The sequence below is a fragment of the Patiria miniata genome, unplaced genomic scaffold (assembly GCF_015706575.1).
Source record: "Patiria miniata isolate m_02_andy unplaced genomic scaffold, ASM1570657v1 HiC_scaffold_25, whole genome shotgun sequence".
NCBI lineage: Eukaryota > Metazoa > Echinodermata > Asteroidea > Valvatida > Asterinidae > Patiria > Patiria miniata.
Window position 1 is genome coordinate 15,623,531 of NW_024037064.1, and position 26,214 is coordinate 15,649,744.

The window sequence follows — 26,214 nt, forward strand, 5'->3', positions numbered from 1 at the left end:
CCGACAAAGATCCATTGATAAAAATGGCACTGGATATGTCTGTATATAGCAGCTCTATCCAGTGCCGGAAATTAGGTCCAAAACCAAAACGGTCAAGGACCTTAAAAAGAAAGTCCCAATTGACCCTGTCAAAGGCCTTCTGCTGGTCAAGGGAAATAACAAGGCAGTCAAGGTTCTTTCCATCCACGAATGCTACCAGGTCCCGAAGGAGTCTGATATTATCATGGATGGACCTCCCCTTGACGCCACAAGTTTGGAACTGACCGACAATGTCGGGCAACACCCGACCAAGGCGGAGGCACAAGGCCTTCGACAGGATCTTGTAATCTACATTGAGAAGGGATATGGGGCGCTTGTTCCTAGGATCAAGCGGATCCCCTCCCTTCTCTAAAAGTGTGATGATTCCCAATCGCTGAGAATCACCTAGACTATTTACAGAAAAGGCGCAACGGAAGACCCCCAGAAGGTCGGGACCGACCAAATCCCAGAACTTCACGTAGAATTCCTTGGGCAGGCCGTCCCCACCAGGAGTCTTACCGTTGGCCATGCTACTTAAAGCCGCATCAAGTTCCGACAGCTCAAGTTGGCTGTCCAAATCGATGCGGCTCTCTTCGTCTAGAAACGCCGACAAAGAGTCTAAAAAAGGAGATTGCAAATCGACCTCCACAGGCTCGTCTGAAAACAAATCGAGATAAAAATCTCGATAAACAGCGGCGATCTCCTCTGGAGAGGAAACAGTGTCCCCTCTGGGACTGTAAACGGAAGAAATGATTTTCTTCCGAGCCTGGGAGGTTTCTTTTTGGTAGAAGTATTTGGACGGCTTCTCCCCTTCATCGAGGTCACGAACCCGCGAGCGGACTCGAGCCCCCTCCGCTTCGAAGTCGTCCAGTTCGGAAATTGCACTCCTAATATTTTCATGCCGAGCAAGAACTTCAGGAGTGGAGTGCCCGGCATTAAGTTCTGAAACGACGGAGCGCAGGGCAGCCAAAAGTGACTCCCTGCGCCTCCGTCTACTTCTAACTTGTCTATAAGAAAAATGGAAATAAATCGCCTAATGCGGGACTTGACGTCCTCCCACCAGAGGAGTTCGTTTCCGTACCCCTCTTTGAGAGATCGCCAGCCCGCATAAGCTTCTCTAAATTCCCTTTGAAAGCCAGCGTCGGCCAGGATGGAAACATTACATTTCCAATAACCCCGACCGGCGCCAGCAATCTCCGGGAGATTAAATTGCAAAACAACACCGTCATGGTCGCTAAAGTAGCATGGCGAATGCAGGCAAGACACCACGTCGACCGAACTGGACGCGTAAATACGATCCAGCCGGCTCGACACCGTGTTCGCCGCATTGCGCCATGTAAAAGAAATTTCTGACGGATTGAGAGACCGCCAGCAGTCGCTCAAAGAAAAATCGTCTATGAGATGGCCCAGCTCGCCGGACCCAATCCCACAAGATGTGGAATCAGAACCACGGCGATCTAGGTCCAAATTTAAAACACAATTAAAATCTCCCGTAAGAATTACGGGAAGATGTCCCGTCAGACGGGATGCAACTTCCGTGAAGAAGAGACGACGCGTCCTGGGGTCGGTAGGGGCATAAACAGTGCAAAGTCGCACTCCCCTCCCTCCTCCAGGAGCGCGCAAAATACCAGAAACGACCCTCCCTTCGGAATCAAAGGAAGGATCGGAAAAAACAAACGGACTTCTGGCAGGCAGGAGGATGATGGTGCCTCGGGAAGAGGAAGTGCCAAAACTGGCAAACATCTTCCCCTTCCACTCTGCCCGCCAAGAAGCTAAGTCATCATTGCCGGCAATATGACACTCCTGAAGACAAGAAATGTCATACCCCCGGCAAAGACTAAAAATCCGTCTCCTCTTCACTGGATCACGCATCCCATTCACATTTAGTGTGAGAATGGCGACCATGCCGAGTGTATAAAAAATTACTCGGGCGGATCACCCTTAGGGGATCCGTCCTTTGTTTTGCTAGGTGAGGGAGGGGGTTTTGCAACCCTCTTCCCTCTGTCTGAGTCTGAAGACGACTCAGACAGGTTAACTGATGCCGCCCCACCCGGGATGGATGGCGCGGCACTAGAGGAGGGTGCGGCCTTAGCCTTACCCTCCTCCATCTCCGAACCGGAGGAAAACCCTGGCCCCGTGCTCTTTTTCGGGGCCACACACGAAGAGGCCGAGTCCGAACCAGAAGAAGTACTTCTGGCCCTCTTCTTCTTCAATTTTCTCTTCTTCCCCTCTACTGGGGAAAAAGGAATTGCTTTCTCGATGGCCGCTGCCTGGCATTCGATGTCATCACAGACCACCACTGGTGGTCCGTTGACGCCAGTACAGTCGGCACAACCGACCCGATTCGTGAGTGTGCCTCTGGTGATCTCACGACCGCAGTGGAAACATGCCCACGCGGTCGGAGCCTCCAGAGACCCACAAACCCTCGCGCAGCGCAAACACGCTGCTCGAGGCAGTTCAAAGGTGGCTAGAGTCGGAGCCTCCGAGTCCGATGTGTCGGACTTCGAAGACTCAAACTCGTCCGAGTCGGAGCTCTCCACCCCCGTCACATCCACAGCTGTGGATGCGGTAGGAGGCGAAGGAGGCTCCGACTGGCTAGGTTGTGCAGGGGCAGATTTCCCCTGCACAACTACGTCAGCCCACCGTTTGGTGGGCTTCACTTTGTTAGCGAAAGACTTGGGGCACTTCTGAAAGTTGTGCCCCTCGTCCCCGCAAAACGTGCACTTAACTCGGTTGGGGCACTCAGACGAGAGATGCCCCAACTTTAAACATTTGTAGCATTTAACTGCCTTACAGGCAGATGCTACGTGGGCTTGGTCTCCGCACCGGGCGCAAGTCCGGGTCTGGCCAGTGTAGCCAACCCAGGCATTGCGGTTCCCGATGCGGAGAACCGAGGGAATGTTTTGGACACCCGACATAAGGTATTGTCGTGTGCCCGTAAATACGGAGGGCTCTTCGGGGTAGGTCTGAAACCTACCCTTATGAACCCTCCCGTATCTAGAGAGGATGGATCGGACGACGTTATCGTCCAGATCCACCTCGACAAACTTAACAGAAACCAGCTTGAGGGTGCCGTGTGAAAGCACATGGCACCCTTCAAGCCGGTCTAAATGCGGTAAAAACCGCTTGGCTTGGGCGGCAGATTTGAACGTTACGTCAAATCTGCCACCCGGCAACGGCTGTAAGGCCTCAAGATGGGCCGCGGGGGAAATCCCCACGCCTTTGAGCGCCTTAAACGCGTCACTAGGCGCCCCCTTGCCGTCAAATTTGACTTCAACGGCGCGGAGGCGCCGAGCTTCGTATGTCTTGGAAGACATATTGAAGCGATCCCCAAAATAAACCGTCCAACTAGGACCAAGAAAGAAAAAACAAAAGAATGGACACCGAAACTAACTTGTGTCGATGTCCAAACTAAGGGATGGTAGCAAACTGCCTACCAGTCCCACAGAAATATATAATACAGATACCGATACAAACTTGTATCGGTAATAAATTATTTATTATATACAAAAAGAGTGAGTCACAACTGCTGACTCACTCAACAAGAAGATAAATCACAGGTAGCAACTGCCTACCTGTGATTAAGAAAGAAAAATGAACGCGGAGGCCAGGCCCCGCAGACCCGAAATTCCCCACCGGTGTAGTGCAGAGAACCCCGAGCCTACAGGCCCGCAATACCCGCGCTACGGCTCGCTCCCCGCTGCCGACCCACCACCTAGTGTAACGGCGGTAGCCGGCTGCGTAACGGGTCACAAGCCGCAGCACAAGCACACGGGTCCCAACCCCGCAAACACTAAAGAAAGGAAAAATTCCCCCAACAAAGGACTTCACGGGGCTATGCACACGCACAGCCCCACCCAAATGAATAGGGCCGTGCACGCTGCCACGGCCTAAACAAAGAAACGCGTAGAAACGAATGGGCCGTGCACGCTGCCACGGCCCAAACAAAAGACGTGTACAAATGAATAGGCTGGCGTGTACAGCACTGCGTACACAGCCAGCAACGAAAAACCAACACGAAAAACACCCAAAATAACAACAAAAATGAAACAAAAATCTGTAAAAACTAGACCTACTTGGTCTATAAACTAAGACGAAAAGGTAGATACAAAAATTATCGACTAACGCGATCTAAAAACTTGATTTTCTTCGAAGACAACCCGGAGCTCCGGGGAGGCGTGGCTGTCTGAAAAGAACAGATACTACACATGATCTTAGCCAAAAGGCCGAGAAGCGATAACGATTAATATTAAAACAATAGCGCGGAAAGGGATTATTCGTCTTGAAATACTGTTTGCTATTGTTCTTCTTATTATTTATTTTTGCCTTTTTTTGTTTCCTGGTGTGAAAACAAAAAGAAGACTCCTGCGCGTCCACCGCAACTCAACGAAACCCGGGGAGAGAGAGATGAGCAAGAAATCTCCGGCTTTCTCAGATTAACAGAGACATATACATTCTTAAAAATATTTCTATCATGCATTTTCATACACCTCGATCATATTTCACCAAAAATCTTGTTGAAAAAATTAATCCAGACAAAAAATGGGATCAATGCATCAGTGAGCGAGAGCGTCGGCACTAAATGCCGTACGTACGATGTACCGGGACAAGCATATCAATAGATGGCGCCCTTCAACACTCCCGGTCATCGCGCCTCGGCGTTTCCCATCTGGGTATTTCTCAGGCCCTGCCAATGGGTCCCACATTAGGGGCGGGGAAATACTTCAGTTTGTCAGTAAGCTCCGTGGCCGAGTGGTTAGAGAGCACATGTAGAAAGTAATAGATCGTGGGTTCGAGTCCCAGCCTGCCGCTTTCCTTTAATTGCTTGGTTATTGTTTTTTGTTTTGTTATTTTTTCACTTACTTATTTCCCCTTTTTGTAATAATTACTATTTTATTTCATTGATTTATTGTTTATTTCGTCATGAAGTTATAAGAAGAAAATTCGAAAGAAAAGAAAACATTCGTCATACCGTTTGCATTTGCGCTTATAATACTTATGTATCAATATCAATGCGGTCCCGCGGGGAGTTAATTGAAGAGAGAAAGAAAGAAAAGAAACAAACGGGAATCAAATGTCAACGCACCATTATTTGTCCATTTTTGTAACCTTTGGTGAATAAGTCATTCACATTCTACATGAGGCAACATTTAAGACAATACATATACATACATGTATGGCTAATGTACTCAGCCGGCCGGCCGGTCACATACGTTAAAGGACACAGTGGGAATTCTATCTGGAACAGTGTTCTATTGTTTATAAAAAAAATAGAGAAATTGATTTCGGCTATGAGTGAAGGTAGAGGTGGAGTTAGACAGGCAGCGACAAATCTCTTTTTTGAAGGTTGTGGTGGCTCTGAAAAGAGCCTTTTGGGTTTGTGGATGCAAAGTAAGTTCTTTTCTTTACTTTGACACTTTGGCGGTCTTCTTGGGCAGAAGAACTTGCTGGATGTTGGGAAGGACACCACCCTGCGCGATGGTAACTCCGCTCATCAACTTGTTCAACTCCTCGTCGTTGCGTATAGCAAGCTGCAGATGGCGGGGATTAATTCTCGTCTTCTTGTTGTCTCGTGCAGCGTTTCCGGCCAGTTCCAAGATCTCCGCGGTAAGGTACTCCATCACTGCCGCAAGGTAGACCGGTGCACCGGCACCGACACGCTGGGCGTAGTTGCCCTTACGCAGAAATCTGTGAACACGACCCACGGGGAACTGGAGTCCCGCCCTGGAGGACCTGCTCTTGGCCTTGCTTCTTGCTTTGCCGCTCTTTCCTCGCCCAGTCATCTTGACAGTATAGTGACAGAAGATGAATGTACTCTGCAGTAAAGGTGGTGTGTGAATGAACCCACTTGGAAAACACGACACTAGTTATAGCGTTCTGGTGGATTGGCTGAAGCGTGCCAAGTAGCCAATCACGCGACACGGGCGTGCCCGTCGCACGGTTGGGTGCACCGCATCCATTTTGGACGCGGGGGACGAGGGAACAAAAAATTACAACTGTGTCATCGTCGTTCAAAGTAATGGAATCACTAGATAAAACACAGAAACATGCAACATTCTTACCTCCATTTTAAGACGTTTTATTGTTATTCCGCCGAAGAAGTCCCATGATCTTTCGACCAGCCTCCGCACAATGGCAGTGATTCGTTGCTCTCACGCGGCGGTTAAAACTGGCCTCGGTTTCTTGCTAGATATTTGTAACATCCCACAGACGAAATCCTAATTTATTTTTTAATAGTAACCCACTCAACAAAATGCAAGCACTCGTCCGGAGATTGAAAGAAATGACCAATTGACAAAGGCTGTGGCATAAATTAAATTATGTGTTTACGACGACGACAAGACTCAGGGATTAACTTTAATCGCATTACCTCCCCTCGCCTCACGAAGGGTAAAAGAATATTAAAAAAAAAAGAGAGAGAGTGAAAGGGACACAACAGAATAAAAAAAGGTTAGTTGTAAAACCTAAGAAATGGGCTGATCGGGCGAACTGAGCTGACTGGCAAATCTCTTTTTGGAAACTGTGTTGGCTCTGAAAAGAGCCGTTTGGTTTTGAAGCCTTCAAAATTTCTATTTTGAAGTCGTGTACTTGGTGACGGCCTTGGTGCCTTCGCTGACTGCATGCTTAGCAAGCTCCCCGGGAAGAAGTAGGCGTACTGCTGTCTGCACTTCACGGCTTGTGATGGTGGACTTCTTGTTGTAGAGAGCGAGGCGAGAAGATTCGCTGGCGATGCGCTCAAACACGTCGTTGACAAAGCTGTTCATGATGCTCATTGCCTTGCTCGAGATTCCGGTGTCGGGGTGCACCTGTTTCATCACTTTGTAGATGTAGATGCCGTAGCTCTCCTTGCGACGCCGGTGCCTCTTTTTGTTTGCGCTAACCGGACCCTTAGTATTTCCGGCCTTCTTCTGACCTTTTCCGCTAACTTTGGGAGCCATATTGGAGGACTTGGAATGTATCGGATCGTGAGATCGAATGAAAGACCAGCACGTCTTGGCCGGCTTTTATTGTGCACAGCTTGGATTCTGACCACCCATGCATCGTCCACTTTCCCGCCAGTGACCGCTTACCCATGCGTGAAGAAAGCGGTATGCGTGCATAGTTATACAATGCACGCACGGCACGACCCCCCCCCCCCCCCCCCTCCCCGGCAAGGGTATTTTTAGCCTTTTTCTCAGACTGACACGTGTATAAGTGTCCTTCTTAAATATTATTGTCTACTGAATTTCTGGGAAATAATAAAGTCATCTCCAGCGGAGGGCGAATTAATATGTCGTAGTGCACCAATACTTCTTTAAATGTTGTTTCCCCCTTATGCACCATCCATTTATAATGAATCATACAATGTAACGCAAAACCGACGAAAATAAGAGAACGAGTACCTGTAATTGTCAAAACAGATAGGAAATATATATCATTATTACCATGCCCATAACAATTCAATTTTGCCTGGAACACGTTTCGGATGAGGCATACGTATAGAACCCAAAAAGTGGAATGTATTTGGACAGAATATCAACAATAATAATTCGGAAAAAAATCAACGGCCCTTTATTCTTTATTTGAAGGAAAACTCAGGGATTGGACTTAATCTCTCTTTGAAGAAGTAGTGGCTCTGAAAAGAGCCGTTAGTTTTATTTCTTTTTGCGCACACAACGTGCTCAAGCTCGTTCACCCCGAATTCGGCGGGCCAACTGGATGTCCTTGGGCATGATGGTGACCCTCTTGGCGTGAATGGCGCACAGGTTGGTGTCTTCGAAGAGGCCGACGAGGTAAGCTTCGCTCGCTTCTTGCAATGCCATGACGGCAGAACTCTGGAATCGCAGTTCAGTTTTGAAATCCTGTGCAATTTCACGCACAAGTCTCTGGAATGGCAGCTTTCGGATCAGCAGTTCGGTGCTCTTCTGGTAGCGGCGAATCTCACGGAGGGCGACGGTTCCCGGTCGGTACCGATGGGGTTTCTTGACACCGCCAGTCGCCGGTGCGCTCTTGCGGGCCGCCTTGGTGGCCAACTGCTTCCTGGGGGCTTTCCCCCCGGTGCTCTTTCTTGCCGTCTGCTTGGTGCGCGCCATGGTCAAGGGTATGGTTTGATGAACGGTGATCACAACTGAGTGCAGATTGAGCGAACGGACCCCGCCTCTTAAGGCCGGCGCATAGCATCCTAGGTTGGAAGCCTAACAATGGGCTATCTTCCGATTGGGTGCTTCGGGGGCCAAGCGGAGACGCTTCAGTGATCACGATTTCCGTACGTTGAAAAAGTATAGACGTTAAATTTCAATCGAAAATGCTGCTTTTCCGAGCCTATAGTATTATGAGCCCTCGGCAACAGAATCCATTTGGGATCGTTGAGACTACAATATTTCTCCCACCCCCTACTTGGGATTAATTGAACCCCAATAAACACCCCCTCCCCCACCCCTAAAAGAAAAGTGACAAACATACGGATTTCCCTGGCTGCTGTTTATGTTTGTTTTGTAGTAAAGACAATAATCACACACACCCATTCGCGAACAAAATTGGCTGCTGTTTATGTTTGTTTTGTAATAAAGACAATAATCACACACACCCATTCGCGAACAAAATGTCACGGATCCCTCTATACGTTCCCCGCTATATCCTGAGACGAGCACCCAGTAATTATTACTTAATCGACTTTGACAAAAAAATGGAGACCAGACATGTTTTACAGTGGAAATAGGGAGGGGAAAAGCAACTCTAAGAACACACATGACAAGGACAAGTGAAATCGAGTAAAATCAAGATTCAATCTCTTTTTTGAAATAGTGGTGGCTCTGAAAAGAGCCGTTCGGTTTGATTTTTGGATATGGTGTCTAGCCGCCGAAGCCGTACAGCGTGCGTCCCTGTCTCTTCAGCGCATACACCACGTCCATTGCAGTGACAGTCTTCCTCTTGGCGTGCTCGCAGTAGGTGACTGCATCGCGGATAACGTTCTCCAGGAAAACCTTGAGGACTCCGCGGGTTTCTTCGTAGATGAGCCCGGAGATACGCTTGACTCCTCCGCGGCGGGCCAGCCGACGAATGGCTGGTTTAGTGATTCCCTGGATGTTATCTCGGAGAACCTTGCGGTGTCGCTTGGCACCCCCTTTGCCTAGTCCCTTTCCTCCTTTGCCACGGCCAGACATGTTTGTGTCTCCTCAGTCGGTTGTAGATGATTCAATGGCCATCCCAGCCCCGGCGAGGCAACTTATAGGACATGCGCGGACGCGATATGAGCATGCGAAGCCATCAACTGTTACGGCGCCCTCTGGCGACCAATCGTGGCAGGAGCACTCATCCTGGGAAACAAACAAATCAGAAGCAAAACAAGGGGGAAAAGGGATAACAAATAAGAAAAGGAAGAAGATGCCTAGAAACATATTGCAACGAGACTCAAACAATACATTTATAACCAGACACAGAGGGGTCGTGGCCAAGCCTTTTTTTTTTTTTTTTTTTTTTTTTTATTTACGCCTTGAACGGAAATCAATGGAAACGCCAACATCATAATTTAACAAGACTTTACACACTTACTAATATTTACCGTAATTCAATGTGAAAGCCCTGTCACCAAAACGTCAAAAGAAAACGAACCTTTAACGACGGGGCACCGTAGTCAGAACCTGTTTTTGTATTAATTGATGTTCCCCGAAGGGAGTGGGCCGAATCCCGGATGTACTGCTATACCGGGCCAACCCGTGGCCGGGACGAGGCAAGCCTCTATTCCACGGCCCAAATCCAAAAATCAGTTTAATATACTGGCTGTTCAATGAACAGCGTTTCAGATATTAAGCTGAAAAGAACAGATACTTATTTTTTAGGGTTCCCCCACAAGACCACAAGTGGGGAACGGCAGGCCGACCACGCCGGACCAAGCTAGTAGGGTTGCGAACCCTCCTGCCCGGGACAAAACAACAACACGCAAAACCCGAAGGTTTACATAAAACTGACAACATAGAAACGGCCCGAAGGCCACACACATAGGCCTGTACATTTGGGGGTGGCACTAGGTACCAACCACTTGCCAAATGCACAGAAAACACCCGAAGGGATACCACCAAGGTAGGATCACCCGAACTGGCCGCCCTTGGGAAACCAGCCGGGGACCGCTTCGGGGGCGGGGCCTTACAGTCTCAAGGCAAAGTGCAATGCCGAGTCTGGACCTCCTCCTGATATTCCTGACCAAGACTTAGACCAAAGTGCAATGATCTTAGCCAAAAGGCCGAGAAGCGATAACGATTAATATTAAAACAATAGCGCGGAAAGGGATTATTCGTCTTGAAATACTGTTTGCTATTGTTCTTCTTATTATTTATTTTTGCCTTTTTTTGTTTCCTGGTGTGAAAACAAAAAGAAGACTCCTGCGCGTCCACCGCAACTCAACGAAACCCGGGGAGAGAGAGATGAGCAAGAAATCTCCGGCTTTCTCAGATTAACAGAGACATATACATTCTTAAAAATATTTCTATCATGCATTTTCATACACCTCGATCATATTTCACCAAAAATCTTGTTGAAAAAATTAATCCAGACAAAAAATGGGATCAATGCATCAGTGAGCGAGAGCGTCGGCACTAAATGCCGTACGTACGATGTACCGGGACAAGCATATCAATAGATGGCGCCCTTCAACACTCCCGGTCATCGCGCCTCGGCGTTTCCCATCTGGGTATTTCTCAGGCCCTGCCAATGGGTCCCACATTAGGGGCGGGGAAATACTTCAGTTTGTCAGTAAGCTCCGTGGCCGAGTGGTTAGAGAGCACATGTAGAAAGTAATAGATCGTGGGTTCGAGTCCCAGCCTGCCGCTTTCCTTTAATTGCTTGGTTATTGTTTTTTGTTTTGTTATTTTTTCACTTACTTATTTCCCCTTTTTGTAATAATTACTATTTTATTTCATTGATTTATTGTTTATTTCGTCATGAAGTTATAAGAAGAAAATTCGAAAGAAAAGAAAACATTCGTCATACCGTTTGCATTTGCGCTTATAATACTTATGTATCAATATCAATGCGGTCCCGCGGGGAGTTAATTGAAGAGAGAAAGAAAGAAAAGAAACAAACGGGAATCAAATGTCAACGCACCATTATTTGTCCATTTTTGTAACCTTTGGTGAATAAGTCATTCACATTCTACATGAGGCAACATTTAAGACAATACATATACATACATGTATGGCTAATGTACTCAGCCGGCCGGCCGGTCACATACGTTAAAGGACACAGTGGGAATTCTATCTGGAACAGTGTTCTATTGTTTATAAAAAAAAATAGAGAAATTGATTTCGGCTATGAGTGAAGGTAGAGGTGGAGTTAGACAGGCAGCGACAAATCTCTTTTTTGAAGGTTGTGGTGGCTCTGAAAAGAGCCTTTTGGGTTTGTGGATGCAAAGTAAGTTCTTTTCTTTACTTTGACACTTTGGCGGTCTTCTTGGGCAGAAGAACTTGCTGGATGTTGGGAAGGACACCACCCTGCGCGATGGTAACTCCGCTCATCAACTTGTTCAACTCCTCGTCGTTGCGTATAGCAAGCTGCAGATGGCGGGGATTAATTCTCGTCTTCTTGTTGTCTCGTGCAGCGTTTCCGGCCAGTTCCAAGATCTCCGCGGTAAGGTACTCCATCACTGCCGCAAGGTAGACCGGTGCACCGGCACCGACACGCTGGGCGTAGTTGCCCTTACGCAGAAATCTGTGAACACGACCCACGGGGAACTGGAGTCCCGCCCTGGAGGACCTGCTCTTGGCCTTGCTTCTTGCTTTGCCGCTCTTTCCTCGCCCAGTCATCTTGACAGTATAGTGACAGAAGATGAATGTACTCTGCAGTAAAGGTGGTGTGTGAATGAACCCACTTGGAAAACACGACACTAGTTATAGCGTTCTGGTGGATTGGCTGAAGCGTGCCAAGTAGCCAATCACGCGACACGGGCGTGCCCGTCGCACGGTTGGGTGCACCGCATCCATTTTGGACGCGGGGGACGAGGGAACAAAAAATTACAACTGTGTCATCGTCGTTCAAAGTAATGGAATCACTAGATAAAACACAGAAACATGCAACATTCTTACCTCCATTTTAAGACGTTTTATTGTTATTCCGCCGAAGAAGTCCCATGATCTTTCGACCAGCCTCCGCACAATGGCAGTGATTCGTTGCTCTCACGCGGCGGTTAAAACTGGCCTCGGTTTCTTGCTAGATATTTGTAACATCCCACAGACGAAATCCTAATTTATTTTTTAATAGTAACCCACTCAACAAAATGCAAGCACTCGTCCGGAGATTGAAAGAAATGACCAATTGACAAAGGCTGTGGCATAAATTAAATTATGTGTTTACGACGACGACAAGACTCAGGGATTAACTTTAATCGCATTACCTCCCCTCGCCTCACGAAGGGTAAAAGAATATTAAAAAAAAAAGAGAGAGAGTGAAAGGGACACAACAGAATAAAAAAAAGGTTAGTTGTAAAACCTAAGAAATGGGCTGATCGGGCGAACTGAGCTGACTGGCAAATCTCTTTTTGGAAACTGTGTTGGCTCTGAAAAGAGCCGTTTGGTTTTGAAGCCTTCAAAATTTCTATTTTGAAGTCGTGTACTTGGTGACGGCCTTGGTGCCTTCGCTGACTGCATGCTTAGCAAGCTCCCCGGGAAGAAGTAGGCGTACTGCTGTCTGCACTTCACGGCTTGTGATGGTGGACTTCTTGTTGTAGAGAGCGAGGCGAGAAGATTCGCTGGCGATGCGCTCAAACACGTCGTTGACAAAGCTGTTCATGATGCTCATTGCCTTGCTCGAGATTCCGGTGTCGGGGTGCACCTGTTTCATCACTTTGTAGATGTAGATGCCGTAGCTCTCCTTGCGACGCCGGTGCCTCTTTTTGTTTGCGCTAACCGGACCCTTAGTATTTCCGGCCTTCTTCTGACCTTTTCCGCTAACTTTGGGAGCCATATTGGAGGACTTGGAATGTATCGGATCGTGAGATCGAATGAAAGACCAGCACGTCTTGGCCGGCTTTTATTGTGCACAGCTTGGATTCTGACCACCCATGCATCGTCCACTTTCCCGCCAGTGACCGCTTACCCATGCGTGAAGAAAGCGGTATGCGTGCATAGTTATACAATGCACGCACGGCACGACCCCCCCCCCCCCCCCCCCCCGGCAAGGGTATTTTTAGCCTTTTTCTCAGACTGACACGTGTATAAGTGTCCTTCTTAAATATTATTGTCTACTGAATTTCTGGGAAATAATAAAGTCATCTCCAGCGGAGGGCGAATTAATATGTCGTAGTGCACCAATACTTCTTTAAATGTTGTTTCCCCCTTATGCACCATCCATTTATAATGAATCATACAATGTAACGCAAAACCGACGAAAATAAGAGAACGAGTACCTGTAATTGTCAAAACAGATAGGAAATATATATCATTATTACCATGCCCATAACAATTCAATTTTGCCTGGAACACGTTTCGGATGAGGCATACGTATAGAACCCAAAAAGTGGAATGTATTTGGACAGAATATCAACAATAATAATTCGGAAAAAAATCAACGGCCCTTTATTCTTTATTTGAAGGAAAACTCAGGGATTGGACTTAATCTCTCTTTGAAGAAGTAGTGGCTCTGAAAAGAGCCGTTAGTTTTATTTCTTTTTGCGCACACAACGTGCTCAAGCTCGTTCACCCCGAATTCGGCGGGCCAACTGGATGTCCTTGGGCATGATGGTGACCCTCTTGGCGTGAATGGCGCACAGGTTGGTGTCTTCGAAGAGGCCGACGAGGTAAGCTTCGCTCGCTTCTTGCAATGCCATGACGGCAGAACTCTGGAATCGCAGTTCAGTTTTGAAATCCTGTGCAATTTCACGCACAAGTCTCTGGAATGGCAGCTTTCGGATCAGCAGTTCGGTGCTCTTCTGGTAGCGGCGAATCTCACGGAGGGCGACGGTTCCCGGTCGGTACCGATGGGGTTTCTTGACACCGCCAGTCGCCGGTGCGCTCTTGCGGGCCGCCTTGGTGGCCAACTGCTTCCTGGGGGCTTTCCCCCCGGTGCTCTTTCTTGCCGTCTGCTTGGTGCGCGCCATGGTCAAGGGTATGGTTTGATGAACGGTGATCACAACTGAGTGCAGATTGAGCGAACGGACCCCGCCTCTTAAGGCCGGCGCATAGCATCCTAGGTTGGAAGCCTAACAATGGGCTATCTTCCGATTGGGTGCTTCGGGGGCCAAGCGGAGACGCTTCAGTGATCACGATTTCCGTACGTTGAAAAAGTATAGACGTTAAATTTCAATCGAAAATGCTGCTTTTCCGAGCCTATAGTATTATGAGCCCTCGGCAACAGAATCCATTTGGGATCGTTGAGACTACAATATTTCTCCCACCCCCTACTTGGGATTAATTGAACCCCAATAAACACCCCCTCCCCCACCCCTAAAAGAAAAGTGACAAACATACGGATTTCCCTGGCTGCTGTTTATGTTTGTTTTGTAGTAAAGACAATAATCACACACACCCATTCGCGAACAAAATTGGCTGCTGTTTATGTTTGTTTTGTAATAAAGACAATAATCACACACACCCATTCGCGAACAAAATGTCACGGATCCCTCTATACGTTCCCCGCTATATCCTGAGACGAGCACCCAGTAATTATTACTTAATCGACTTTGACAAAAAATGGAGACCAGACATGTTTTACAGTGGAAATAGGGAGGGGAAAAGCAACTCTAAGAACACACATGACAAGGACAAGTGAAATCGAGTAAAATCAAGATTCAATCTCTTTTTTGAAATAGTGGTGGCTCTGAAAAGAGCCGTTCGGTTTGATTTTTGGATATGGTGTCTAGCCGCCGAAGCCGTACAGCGTGCGTCCCTGTCTCTTCAGCGCATACACCACGTCCATTGCAGTGACAGTCTTCCTCTTGGCGTGCTCGCAGTAGGTGACTGCATCGCGGATAACGTTCTCCAGGAAAACCTTGAGGACTCCGCGGGTTTCTTCGTAGATGAGCCCGGAGATACGCTTGACTCCTCCGCGGCGGGCCAGCCGACGAATGGCTGGTTTAGTGATTCCCTGGATGTTATCTCGGAGAACCTTGCGGTGTCGCTTGGCACCCCCTTTGCCTAGTCCCTTTCCTCCTTTGCCACGGCCAGACATGTTTGTGTCTCCTCAGTCGGTTGTAGATGATTCAATGGCCATCCCAGCCCCGGCGAGGCAACTTATAGGACATGCGCGGACGCGATATGAGCATGCGAAGCCATCAACTGTTACGGCGCCCTCTGGCGACCAATCGTGGCAGGAGCACTCATCCTGGGAAACAAACAAATCAGAAGCAAAACAAGGGGGAAAGGGATAACAAATAAGAAAAGGAAGAAGATGCCTAGAAACATATTGCAACGAGACTCAAACAATACATTTATAACCAGACACAGAGGGGTCGTGGCCAAGCCTTTTTTTTTTTTTTTTTTTTTTTTTTTATTTACGCCTTGAACGGAAATCAATGGAAACGCCAACATCATAATTTAACAAGACTTTACACACTTACTAATATTTACCGTAATTCAATGTGAAAGCCCTGTCACCAAAACGTCAAAAGAAAACGAACCTTTAACGACGGGGCACCGTAGTCAGAACCTGTTTTTGTATTAATTGATGTTCCCCGAAGGGAGTGGGCCGAATCCCGGATGTACTGCTATACCGGGCCAACCCGTGGCCGGGACGAGGCAAGCCTCTATTCCACGGCCCAAATCCAAAAATCAGTTTAATATACTGGCTGTTCAATGAACAGCGTTTCAGATATTAAGCTGAAAAGAACAGATACTACACATGATCTTAGCCAAAAGGCCGAGAAGCGATAACGATTAATATTAAAACAATAGCGCGGAAAGGGATTATTCGTCTTGAAATACTGTTTGCTATTGTTCTTCTTATTATTTATTTTTGCCTTTTTTTGTTTCCTGGTGTGAAAACAAAAAGAAGACTCCTGCGCGTCCACCGCAACTCAACGAAACCCGGGGAGAGAGAGATGAGCAAGAAATCTCCGGCTTTCTCAGATTAACAGAGACATATACATTCTTAAAAATATTTCTATCATGCATTTTCATACACCTCGATCATATTTCACCAAAAATCTTGTTGAAAAAATTAATCCAGACAAAAAATGGGATCAATGCATCAGTGAGCGAGAGCGTCGGCACTAAATGCCGTACGTACGATGTACCGGGACAAGCATATCAATAGATGGCGCCCTTCAACACTCCCGGTCATCGCGCCTCGGCGTTTCCCATCTGGGTATTTCTCAGGCCCTGCCAATGGGTCCCACATTAGGGGCGGGGAAATACTTCAGTTTGTCAGTAAGCTCCGTGGCCGAGTGGTTAGAGAGCACATGTAGAAAGTAATAGATCGTGGGTTCGAGTCCCAGCCTGCCGCTTTCCTTTAATTGCTTGGTTATTGTTTTTTGTTTTGTTATTTTTTCACTTACTTATTTCCCCTTTTTGTAATAATTACTATTTTATTTCATTGATTTATTGTTTATTTCGTCATGAAGTTATAAGAAGAAAATTCGAAAGAAAAGAAAACATTCGTCATACCGTTTGCATTTGCGCTTATAATACTTATGTATCAATATCAATGCGGTCCCGCGGGGAGTTAATTGAAGAGAGAAAGAAAGAAAAGAAACAAACGGGAATCAAATGTCAACGCACCATTATTTGTCCATTTTTGTAACCTTTGGTGAATAAGTCATTCACATTCTACATGAGGCAACATTTAAGACAATACATATACATACATGTATGGCTAATGTACTCAGCCGGCCGGCCGGTCACATACGTTAAAGGACACAGTGGGAATTCTATCTGGAACAGTGTTCTATTGTTTATAAAAAAAAATAGAGAAATTGATTTCGGCTATGAGTGAAGGTAGAGGTGGAGTTAGACAGGCAGCGACAAATCTCTTTTTTGAAGGTTGTGGTGGCTCTGAAAAGAGCCTTTTGGGTTTGTGGATGCAAAGTAAGTTCTTTTCTTTACTTTGACACTTTGGCGGTCTTCTTGGGCAGAAGAACTTGCTGGATGTTGGGAAGGACACCACCCTGCGCGATGGTAACTCCGCTCATCAACTTGTTCAACTCCTCGTCGTTGCGTATAGCAAGCTGCAGATGGCGGGGATTAATTCTCGTCTTCTTGTTGTCTCGTGCAGCGTTTCCGGCCAGTTCCAAGATCTCCGCGGTAAGGTACTCCATCACTGCCGCAAGGTAGACCGGTGCACCGGCACCGACACGCTGGGCGTAGTTGCCCTTACGCAGAAATCTGTGAACACGACCCACGGGGAACTGGAGTCCCGCCCTGGAGGACCTGCTCTTGGCCTTGCTTCTTGCTTTGCCGCTCTTTCCTCGCCCAGTCATCTTGACAGTATAGTGACAGAAGATGAATGTACTCTGCAGTAAAGGTGGTGTGTGAATGAACCCACTTGGAAAACACGACACTAGTTATAGCGTTCTGGTGGATTGGCTGAAGCGTGCCAAGTAGCCAATCACGCGACACGGGCGTGCCCGTCGCACGGTTGGGTGCACCGCATCCATTTTGGACGCGGGGGACGAGGGAACAAAAAATTACAACTGTGTCATCGTCGTTCAAAGTAATGGAATCACTAGATAAAACACAGAAACATGCAACATTCTTACCTCCATTTTAAGACGTTTTATTGTTATTCCGCCGAAGAAGTCCCATGATCTTTCGACCAGCCTCCGCACAATGGCAGTGATTCGTTGCTCTCACGCGGCGGTTAAAACTGGCCTCGGTTTCTTGCTAGATATTTGTAACATCCCACAGACGAAATCCTAATTTATTTTTTAATAGTAACCCACTCAACAAAATGCAAGCACTCGTCCGGAGATTGAAAGAAATGACCAATTGACAAAGGCTGTGGCATAAATTAAATTATGTGTTTACGACGACGACAAGACTCAGGGATTAACTTTAATCGCATTACCTCCCCTCGCCTCACGAAGGGTAAAAGAATATTAAAAAAAAAAAGAGAGAGAGTGAAAGGGACACAACAGAATAAAAAAAGGTTAGTTGTAAAACCTAAGAAATGGGCTGATCGGGCGAACTGAGCTGACTGGCAAATCTCTTTTTGGAAACTGTGTTGGCTCTGAAAAGAGCCGTTTGGTTTTGAAGCCTTCAAAATTTCTATTTTGAAGTCGTGTACTTGGTGACGGCCTTGGTGCCTTCGCTGACTGCATGCTTAGCAAGCTCCCCGGGAAGAAGTAGGCGTACTGCTGTCTGCACTTCACGGCTTGTGATGGTGGACTTCTTGTTGTAGAGAGCGAGGCGAGAAGATTCGCTGGCGATGCGCTCAAACACGTCGTTGACAAAGCTGTTCATGATGCTCATTGCCTTGCTCGAGATTCCGGTGTCGGGGTGCACCTGTTTCATCACTTTGTAGATGTAGATGCCGTAGCTCTCCTTGCGACGCCGGTGCCTCTTTTTGTTTGCGCTAACCGGACCCTTAGTATTTCCGGCCTTCTTCTGACCTTTTCCGCTAACTTTGGGAGCCATATTGGAGGACTTGGAATGTATCGGATCGTGAGATCGAATGAAAGACCAGCACGTCTTGGCCGGCTTTTATTGTGCACAGCTTGGATTCTGACCACCCATGCATCGTCCACTTTCCCGCCAGTGACCGCTTACCCATGCGTGAAGAAAGCGGTATGCGTGCATAGTTATACAATGCACGCACGGCACGACCCCCCCCCCCCCCCCTCCCCGGCAAGGGTATTTTTAGCCTTTTTCTCAGACTGACACGTGTATAAGTGTCCTTCTTAAATATTATTGTCTACTGAATTTCTGGGAAATAATAAAGTCATCTCCAGCGGAGGGCGAATTAATATGTCGTAGTGCACCAATACTTCTTTAAATGTTGTTTCCCCCTTATGCACCATCCATTTATAATGAATCATACAATGTAACGCAAAACCGACGAAAATAAGAGAACGAGTACCTGTAATTGTCAAAACAGATAGGAAATATATATCATTATTACCATGCCCATAACAATTCAATTTTGCCTGGAACACGTTTCGGATGAGGCATACGTATAGAACCCAAAAGTGGAATGTATTTGGACAGAATATCAACAATAATAATTCGGAAAAAAATCAACGGCCCTTTATTCTTTATTTGAAGGAAAACTCAGGGATTGGACTTAATCTCTCTTTGAAGAAGTAGTGGCTCTGAAAAGAGCCGTTAGTTTTATTTCTTTTTGCGCACACAACGTGCTCAAGCTCGTTCACCCCGAATTCGGCGGGCCAACTGGATGTCCTTGGGCATGATGGTGACCCTCTTGGCGTGAATGGCGCACAGGTTGGTGTCTTCGAAGAGGCCGACGAGGTAAGCTTCGCTCGCTTCTTGCAATGCCATGACGGCAGAACTCTGGAATCGCAGTTCAGTTTTGAAATCCTGTGCAATTTCACGCACAAGTCTCTGGAATGGCAGCTTTCGGATCAGCAGTTCGGTGCTCTTCTGGTAGCGGCGAATCTCACGGAGGGCGACGGTTCCCGGTCGGTACCGATGGGGTTTCTTGACACCGCCAGTCGCCGGTGCGCTCTTGCGGGCCGCCTTGGTGGCCAACTGCTTCCTGGGGGCTTTCCCCCCGGTGCTCTTTCTTGCCGTCTGCTTGGTGCGCGCCATGGTCAAGGGTATGGTTTGATGAACGGTGATCACAACTGAGTGCAGATTGAGCGAACGGACCCCGCCTCTTAAGGCCGGCGCATAGCATCCTAGGTTGGAAGCCTAACAATGGGCTATCTTCCGATTGGGTGCTTCGGGGGCCAAGCGGAGACGCTTCAGTGATCACGATTTCCGTACGTTGAAAAAGTATAGACGTTAAATTTCAATCGAAAATGCTGCTTTTCCGAGCCTATAGTATTATGAGCCCTCGGCAACAGAATCCATTTGGGATCGTTGAGACTACAATATTTCTCCCACCCCCTACTTGGGATTAATTGAACCCCAATAAACACCCCCTCCCCCCCACCCTAAAAGAAAAGTGACAAACATACGGATTTCCCTGGCTGCTGTTTATGTTTGTTTTGTAGTAAAGACAATAATCACACACACCCATTCGCGAACAAAATTGGCTGCTGTTTATGTTTGTTTTGTAATAAAGACAATAATCACACACACCCATTCGCGAACAAAATGTCACGGATCCCTCTATACGTTCCCCGCTATATCCTGAGACGAGCACCCAGTAATTATTACTTAATCGACTTTGACAAAAAATGGAGACCAGACATGTTTTACAGTGGAAATAGGGAGGGGAAAAGCAACTCTAAGAACACACATGACAAGGACAAGTGAAATCGAGTAAAATCAAGATTCAATCTCTTTTTTGAAATAGTGGTGGCTCTGAAAAGAGCCGTTCGGTTTGATTTTTGGATATGGTGTCTAGCCGCCGAAGCCGTACAGCGTGCGTCCCTGTCTCTTCAGCGCATACACCACGTCCATTGCAGTGACAGTCTTCCTCTTGGCGTGCTCGCAGTAGGTGACTGCATCGCGGATAACGTTCTCCAGGAAAACCTTGAGGACTCCGCGGGTTTCTTCGTAGATGAGCCCGGAGATACGCTTGACTCCTCCGCGGCGGGCCAGCCGACGAATGGCTGGTTTAGTGATTCCCTGGATGTTATCTCGGAGAACCTTGCGGTGTCGCTTGGCACCCCCTTTGCCTAGTCCCTTTCCTCCTTTGCCACGGCCAGACATGTTTGTGTCTCCTCAGTCGGTTGTAGATGATTCAATGGCCATCCCAGCCCCGGCGAGGCAACTTATAGGACATGCGCGGACGCGATATGAGCATGCGAAGCCATCAACTGTTACGGCGCCCTCTGGCGACCAATCGTGGCAGGAGCACTCATCCTGGGAAACAAACAAATCAGAAGCAAACAAGGGGAAAAGGGATAACAAATAAGAAAAGGAAGAAGATGCCTAGAAACATATTGCAACGAGACTCAAACAATACATTTATAACCAGACACAGAGGGGTCGTGGCCAAGCCTTTTTTTTTTTTTTTTTTTTTTTTTTTTTTTACGCCTTGAACGGAAATCAATGGAAACGCCAACATCATAATTTAACAAGACTTTACACACTTACTAATATTTACCGTAATTCAATGTGAAAGCCCTGTCACCAAAACGTCAAAAGAAAACGAACCTTTAACGACGGGGCACCGTAGTCAGAACCTGTTTTTGTATTAATTGATGTTCCCCGAAGGGAGTGGGCCGAATCCCGGATGTACTGCTATACCGGGCCAACCCGTGGCCGGGACGAGGCAAGCCTCTATTCCACGGCCCAAATCCAAAATCAGTTTAATATACTGGCTGTTCAATGAACAGCGTTTCAGATATTAAGCTGAAAAGAACAGATACTTATTTTTTGGCCCCCCCACAAGACCACGCTTGGGGACCGGGCAGGCCGACCACGTCGACCAAGCTAGTAGGGTTGCGAACCCTCCTGCCCGGGACAAACAACAACACGCAAAACCGAAGGTTACATATAACACAAAAAATGGCGAAGGCCATACACAGGCGACTTCCACTAAGGCACCAACATGCCTGCACAAAAACAACTTCATGCCTAAACCAATATGACGGAACTGGCCGACCTTCAACCAGCCTGACACACTTCGGGGGCCTTACAGACTCAAGGCTAATGCAATGCCGAGTCTGGACCACCTCCTGATGTTCCTGACCGAGACTAGATGTGCAATGATCTTAGCCAAAAGGCCGAGAAGCGATAACGATTAATATTAAAACAATAGCGCGGAAAGGGATTATTCGTCTTGAAATACTGTTTGCTATTGTTCTTCTTATTATTTATTTTTGCCTTTTTTTGTTTCCTGGTGTGAAAACAAAAAGAAGACTCCTGCGCGTCCACCGCAACTCAACGAAACCCGGGGAGAGAGAGATGAGCAAGAAATCTCCGGCTTTCTCAGATTAACAGAGACATATACATTCTTAAAAATATTTCTATCATGCATTTTCATACACCTCGATCATATTTCACCACAAAATCTTGTTGAAAAATTAATCCAGACAAAAAATGGGATCAATGCATCAGTGAGCGAGAGCGTCGGCACTAAATGCCGTACGTACGATGTACCGGGACAAGCATATCAATAGATGGCGCCCTTCAACACTCCCGGTCATCGCGCCTCGGCGTTTCCCATCTGGGTATTTCTCAGGCCCTGCCAATGGGTCCCACATTAGGGGCGGGGAAATACTTCAGTTTGTCAGTAAGCTCCGTGGCCGAGTGGTTAGAGAGCACATGTAGAAAGTAATAGATCGTGGGTTCGAGTCCCAGCCTGCCGCTTTCCTTTAATTGCTTGGTTATTGTTTTTTGTTTTGTTATTTTTTCACTTACTTATTTCCCCTTTTTGTAATAATTACTATTTTATTTCATTGATTTATTGTTTATTTCGTCATGAAGTTATAAGAAGAAAATTCGAAAGAAAAGAAAACATTCGTCATACCGTTTTCATTTGCGCTTATAATACTTATGTATCAATATCAATGCGGTCCCGCGGGGAGTTAATTGAAGAGAGAAAGAAAGAAAAGAAACAAACGGGAATCAAATGTCAACGCACCATTATTTGTCCATTTTTGTAACCTTTGGTGAATAAGTCATTCACATTCTACATGAGGCAACATTTAAGACAATACATATACATACATGTATGGCTAATGTACTCAGCCGGCCGGCCGGTCACATACGTTAAAGGACACAGTGGGAATTCTATCTGGAACAGTGTTCTATTGTTTATAAAAAAAATAGAGAAATTGATTTCGGCTATGAGTGAAGGTAGAGGTGGAGTTAGACAGGCAGCGACAAATCTCTTTTTTGAAGGTTGTGGTGGCTCTGAAAAGAGCCTTTTGGGTTTGTGGATGCAAAGTAAGTTCTTTTCTTTACTTTGACACTTTTGCGGTCTTCTTGGGCAGAAGAACTTGCTGGATGTTGGGAAGGACACCACCCTGCGCGATGGTAACTCCGCTCATCAACTTGTTCAACTCCTCGTCGTTGCGTATAGCAAGCTGCAGATGGCGGGGATTAATTCTCGTCTTCTTGTTGTCTCGTGCAGCGTTTCCGGCCAGTTCCAAGATCTCCGCGGTAAGGTACTCCATCACTGCCGCAAGGTAGACCGGTGCACCGGCACCGACACGCTGGGCGTAGTTGCCCTTACGCAGAAATCTGTGAACACGACCCACGGGGAACTGGAGTCCCGCCCTGGAGGACCTGCTCTTGGCCTTGCTTCTTGCTTTGCCGCTCTTTCCTCGCCCAGTCATCTTGACAGTATAGTGACAGAAGATGAATGTACTCTGCAGTAAAGGTGGTGTGTGAATGAACCCACTTGGAAAACACGACACTAGTTATAGCGTTCTGGTGGATTGGCTGAAGCGTGCCAAGTAGCCAATCACGCGACACGGGCGTGCCCGTCGCACGGTTGGGTGCACCGCATCCATTTTGGACGCGGGGGACGAGGGAACAAAAATTACAACTGTGTCATCGTCGTTCAAAGTAATGGAATCACTAGATAAAACACAGAAACATGCAACATTCTTACCTCCATTTTAAGACGTTTTATTGTTATTCCGCCGAAGAAGTCCCATGATCTTTCGACCAGCCTCCGCACAATGGCAGTGATTCGTTGCTCTCACGCGGCGGTTAAAACTGGCCTCGGTTTCTTGCTAGATATTTGTAACATCCCACAGACGAAATCCTAATTTATTTTTTAATAGTAACCCACTCAACAAAATGCAAGCACTCGTCCGGAGATTGAAAGAAATGACCAATTGACAAAGGCTGTGGCATAAATTAAATTATGTGTTTACGACGACGACAAGACTCAGGGATTAACTTTAATCGCATTACCTCCCCTCGCCTCACGAAGGGTAAAAGAATATTAAAAAAAAAAGAGAGAGAGTGAAAGGGACACAACAGAATAAAAAAAGGTTAGTTGTAAAACCTAAGAAATGGGCTGATCGGGCGAACTGAGCTGACTGGCAAATCTCTTTTTGGAAACTGTGTTGGCTCTGAAAAGAGCCGTTTGGTTTTGAAGCCTTCAAAATTTCTATTTTGAAGTCGTGTACTTGGTGACGGCCTTGGTGCCTTCGCTGACTGCATGCTTAGCAAGCTCCCCGGGAAGAAGTAGGCGTACTGCTGTCTGCACTTCACGGCTTGTGATGGTGGACTTCTTGTTGTAGAGAGCGAGGCGAGAAGATTCGCTGGCGATGCGCTCAAACACGTCGTTGACAAAGCTGTTCATGATGCTCATTGCCTTGCTCGAGATTCCGGTGTCGGGGTGCACCTGTTTCATCACTTTGTAGATGTAGATGCCGTAGCTCTCCTTGCGACGCCGGTGCCTCTTTTTGTTTGCGCTAACCGGACCCTTAGTATTTCCGGCCTTCTTCTGACCTTTTCCGCTAACTTTGGGAGCCATATTGGAGGACTTGGAATGTATCGGATCGTGAGATCGAATGAAAGACCAGCACGTCTTGGCCGGCTTTTATTGTGCACAGCTTGGATTCTGACCACCCATGCATCGTCCACTTTCCCGCCAGTGACCGCTTACCCATGCGTGAAGAAAGCGGTATGCGTGCATAGTTATACAATGCACGCACGGCACGACCCCCCCCCCCCCCCTCCCCGGCAAGGGTATTTTTAGCCTTTTTCTCAGACTGACACGTGTATAAGTGTCCTTCTTAAATATTATTGTCTACTGAATTTCTGGGAAATAATAAAGTCATCTCCAGCGGAGGGCGAATTAATATGTCGTAGTGCACCAATACTTCTTTAAATGTTGTTTCCCCCTTATGCACCATCCATTTATAATGAATCATACAATGTAACGCAAAACCGACGAAAATAAGAGAACGAGTACCTGTAATTGTCAAAACAGATAGGAAATATATATCATTATTACCATGCCCATAACAATTCAATTTTGCCTGGAACACGTTTCGGATGAGGCATACGTATAGAACCCAAAAAGTGGAATGTATTTGGACAGAATATCAACAATAATAATTCGGAAAAAAATCAACGGCCCTTTATTCTTTATTTGAAGGAAAACTCAGGGATTGGACTTAATCTCTCTTTGAAGAAGTAGTGGCTCTGAAAAGAGCCGTTAGTTTTTATTTCTTTTTGCGCACACAACGTGCTCAAGCTCGTTCACCCCGAATTCGGCGGGCCAACTGGATGTCCTTGGGCATGATGGTGACCCTCTTGGCGTGAATGGCGCACAGGTTGGTGTCTTCGAAGAGGCCGACGAGGTAAGCTTCGCTCGCTTCTTGCAATGCCATGACGGCAGAACTCTGGAATCGCAGTTCAGTTTTGAAATCCTGTGCAATTTCACGCACAAGTCTCTGGAATGGCAGCTTTCGGATCAGCAGTTCGGTGCTCTTCTGGTAGCGGCGAATCTCACGGAGGGCGACGGTTCCCGGTCGGTACCGATGGGGTTTCTTGACACCGCCAGTCGCCGGTGCGCTCTTGCGGGCCGCCTTGGTGGCCAACTGCTTCCTGGGGGCTTTCCCCCCGGTGCTCTTTCTTGCCGTCTGCTTGGTGCGCGCCATGGTCAAGGGTATGGTTTGATGAACGGTGATCACAACTGAGTGCAGATTGAGCGAACGGACCCCGCCTCTTAAGGCCGGCGCATAGCATCCTAGGTTGGAAGCCTAACAATGGGCTATCTTCCGATTGGGTGCTTCGGGGGCCAAGCGGAGACGCTTCAGTGATCACGATTTCCGTACGTTGAAAAAGTATAGACGTTAAATTTCAATCGAAAATGCTGCTTTTCCGAGCCTATAGTATTATGAGCCCTCGGCAACAGAATCCATTTGGGATCGTTGAGACTACAATATTTCTCCCACCCCCTACTTGGGATTAATTGAACCCCAATAAACACCCCCTCCCCCACCCCTAAAAGAAGTGACAAACATACGGATTTCCCTGGCTGCTGTTTATGTTTGTTTTGTAGTAAAGACAATAATCACACACACCCATTCGCGAACAAAATTGGCTGCTGTTTATGTTTGTTTTGTAATAAAGACAATAATCACACACACCCATTCGCGAACAAAATGTCACGGATCCCTCTATACGTTCCCCGCTATATCCTGAGACGAGCACCCAGTAATTATTACTTAATCGACTTTGACAAAAAATGGAG

General features: G+C 47.0%; 3 non-coding genes and 1 pseudogene across 3 annotated transcripts; all 4 read right to left on the reverse strand.

Annotated features, from left to right (window-relative positions):
• Window positions 1–4,059: 4,059 nt before the first annotated feature.
• On the reverse strand, window positions 4,060–4,256 carry LOC119733547. Its single transcript, XR_005271901.1, has one exon. It is a non-coding gene; the product is annotated as a U2 spliceosomal RNA (small nuclear RNA).
• Window positions 4,257–9,667: 5,411 nt separating this feature from the next.
• LOC119733497 lies at window positions 9,668–9,852 on the reverse strand. The gene has a single exon (XR_005271865.1). It is a non-coding gene; the product is annotated as a U2 spliceosomal RNA (small nuclear RNA).
• Window positions 9,853–15,659: 5,807 nt separating this feature from the next.
• Window positions 15,660–15,852, reverse strand: LOC119733565. The gene has a single exon (XR_005271906.1). It is a non-coding gene; the product is annotated as a U2 spliceosomal RNA (small nuclear RNA).
• Window positions 15,853–21,261: 5,409 nt separating this feature from the next.
• LOC119733529 lies at window positions 21,262–21,443 on the reverse strand (annotated as a pseudogene).
• Window positions 21,444–26,214: the final 4,771 nt, after the last annotated feature.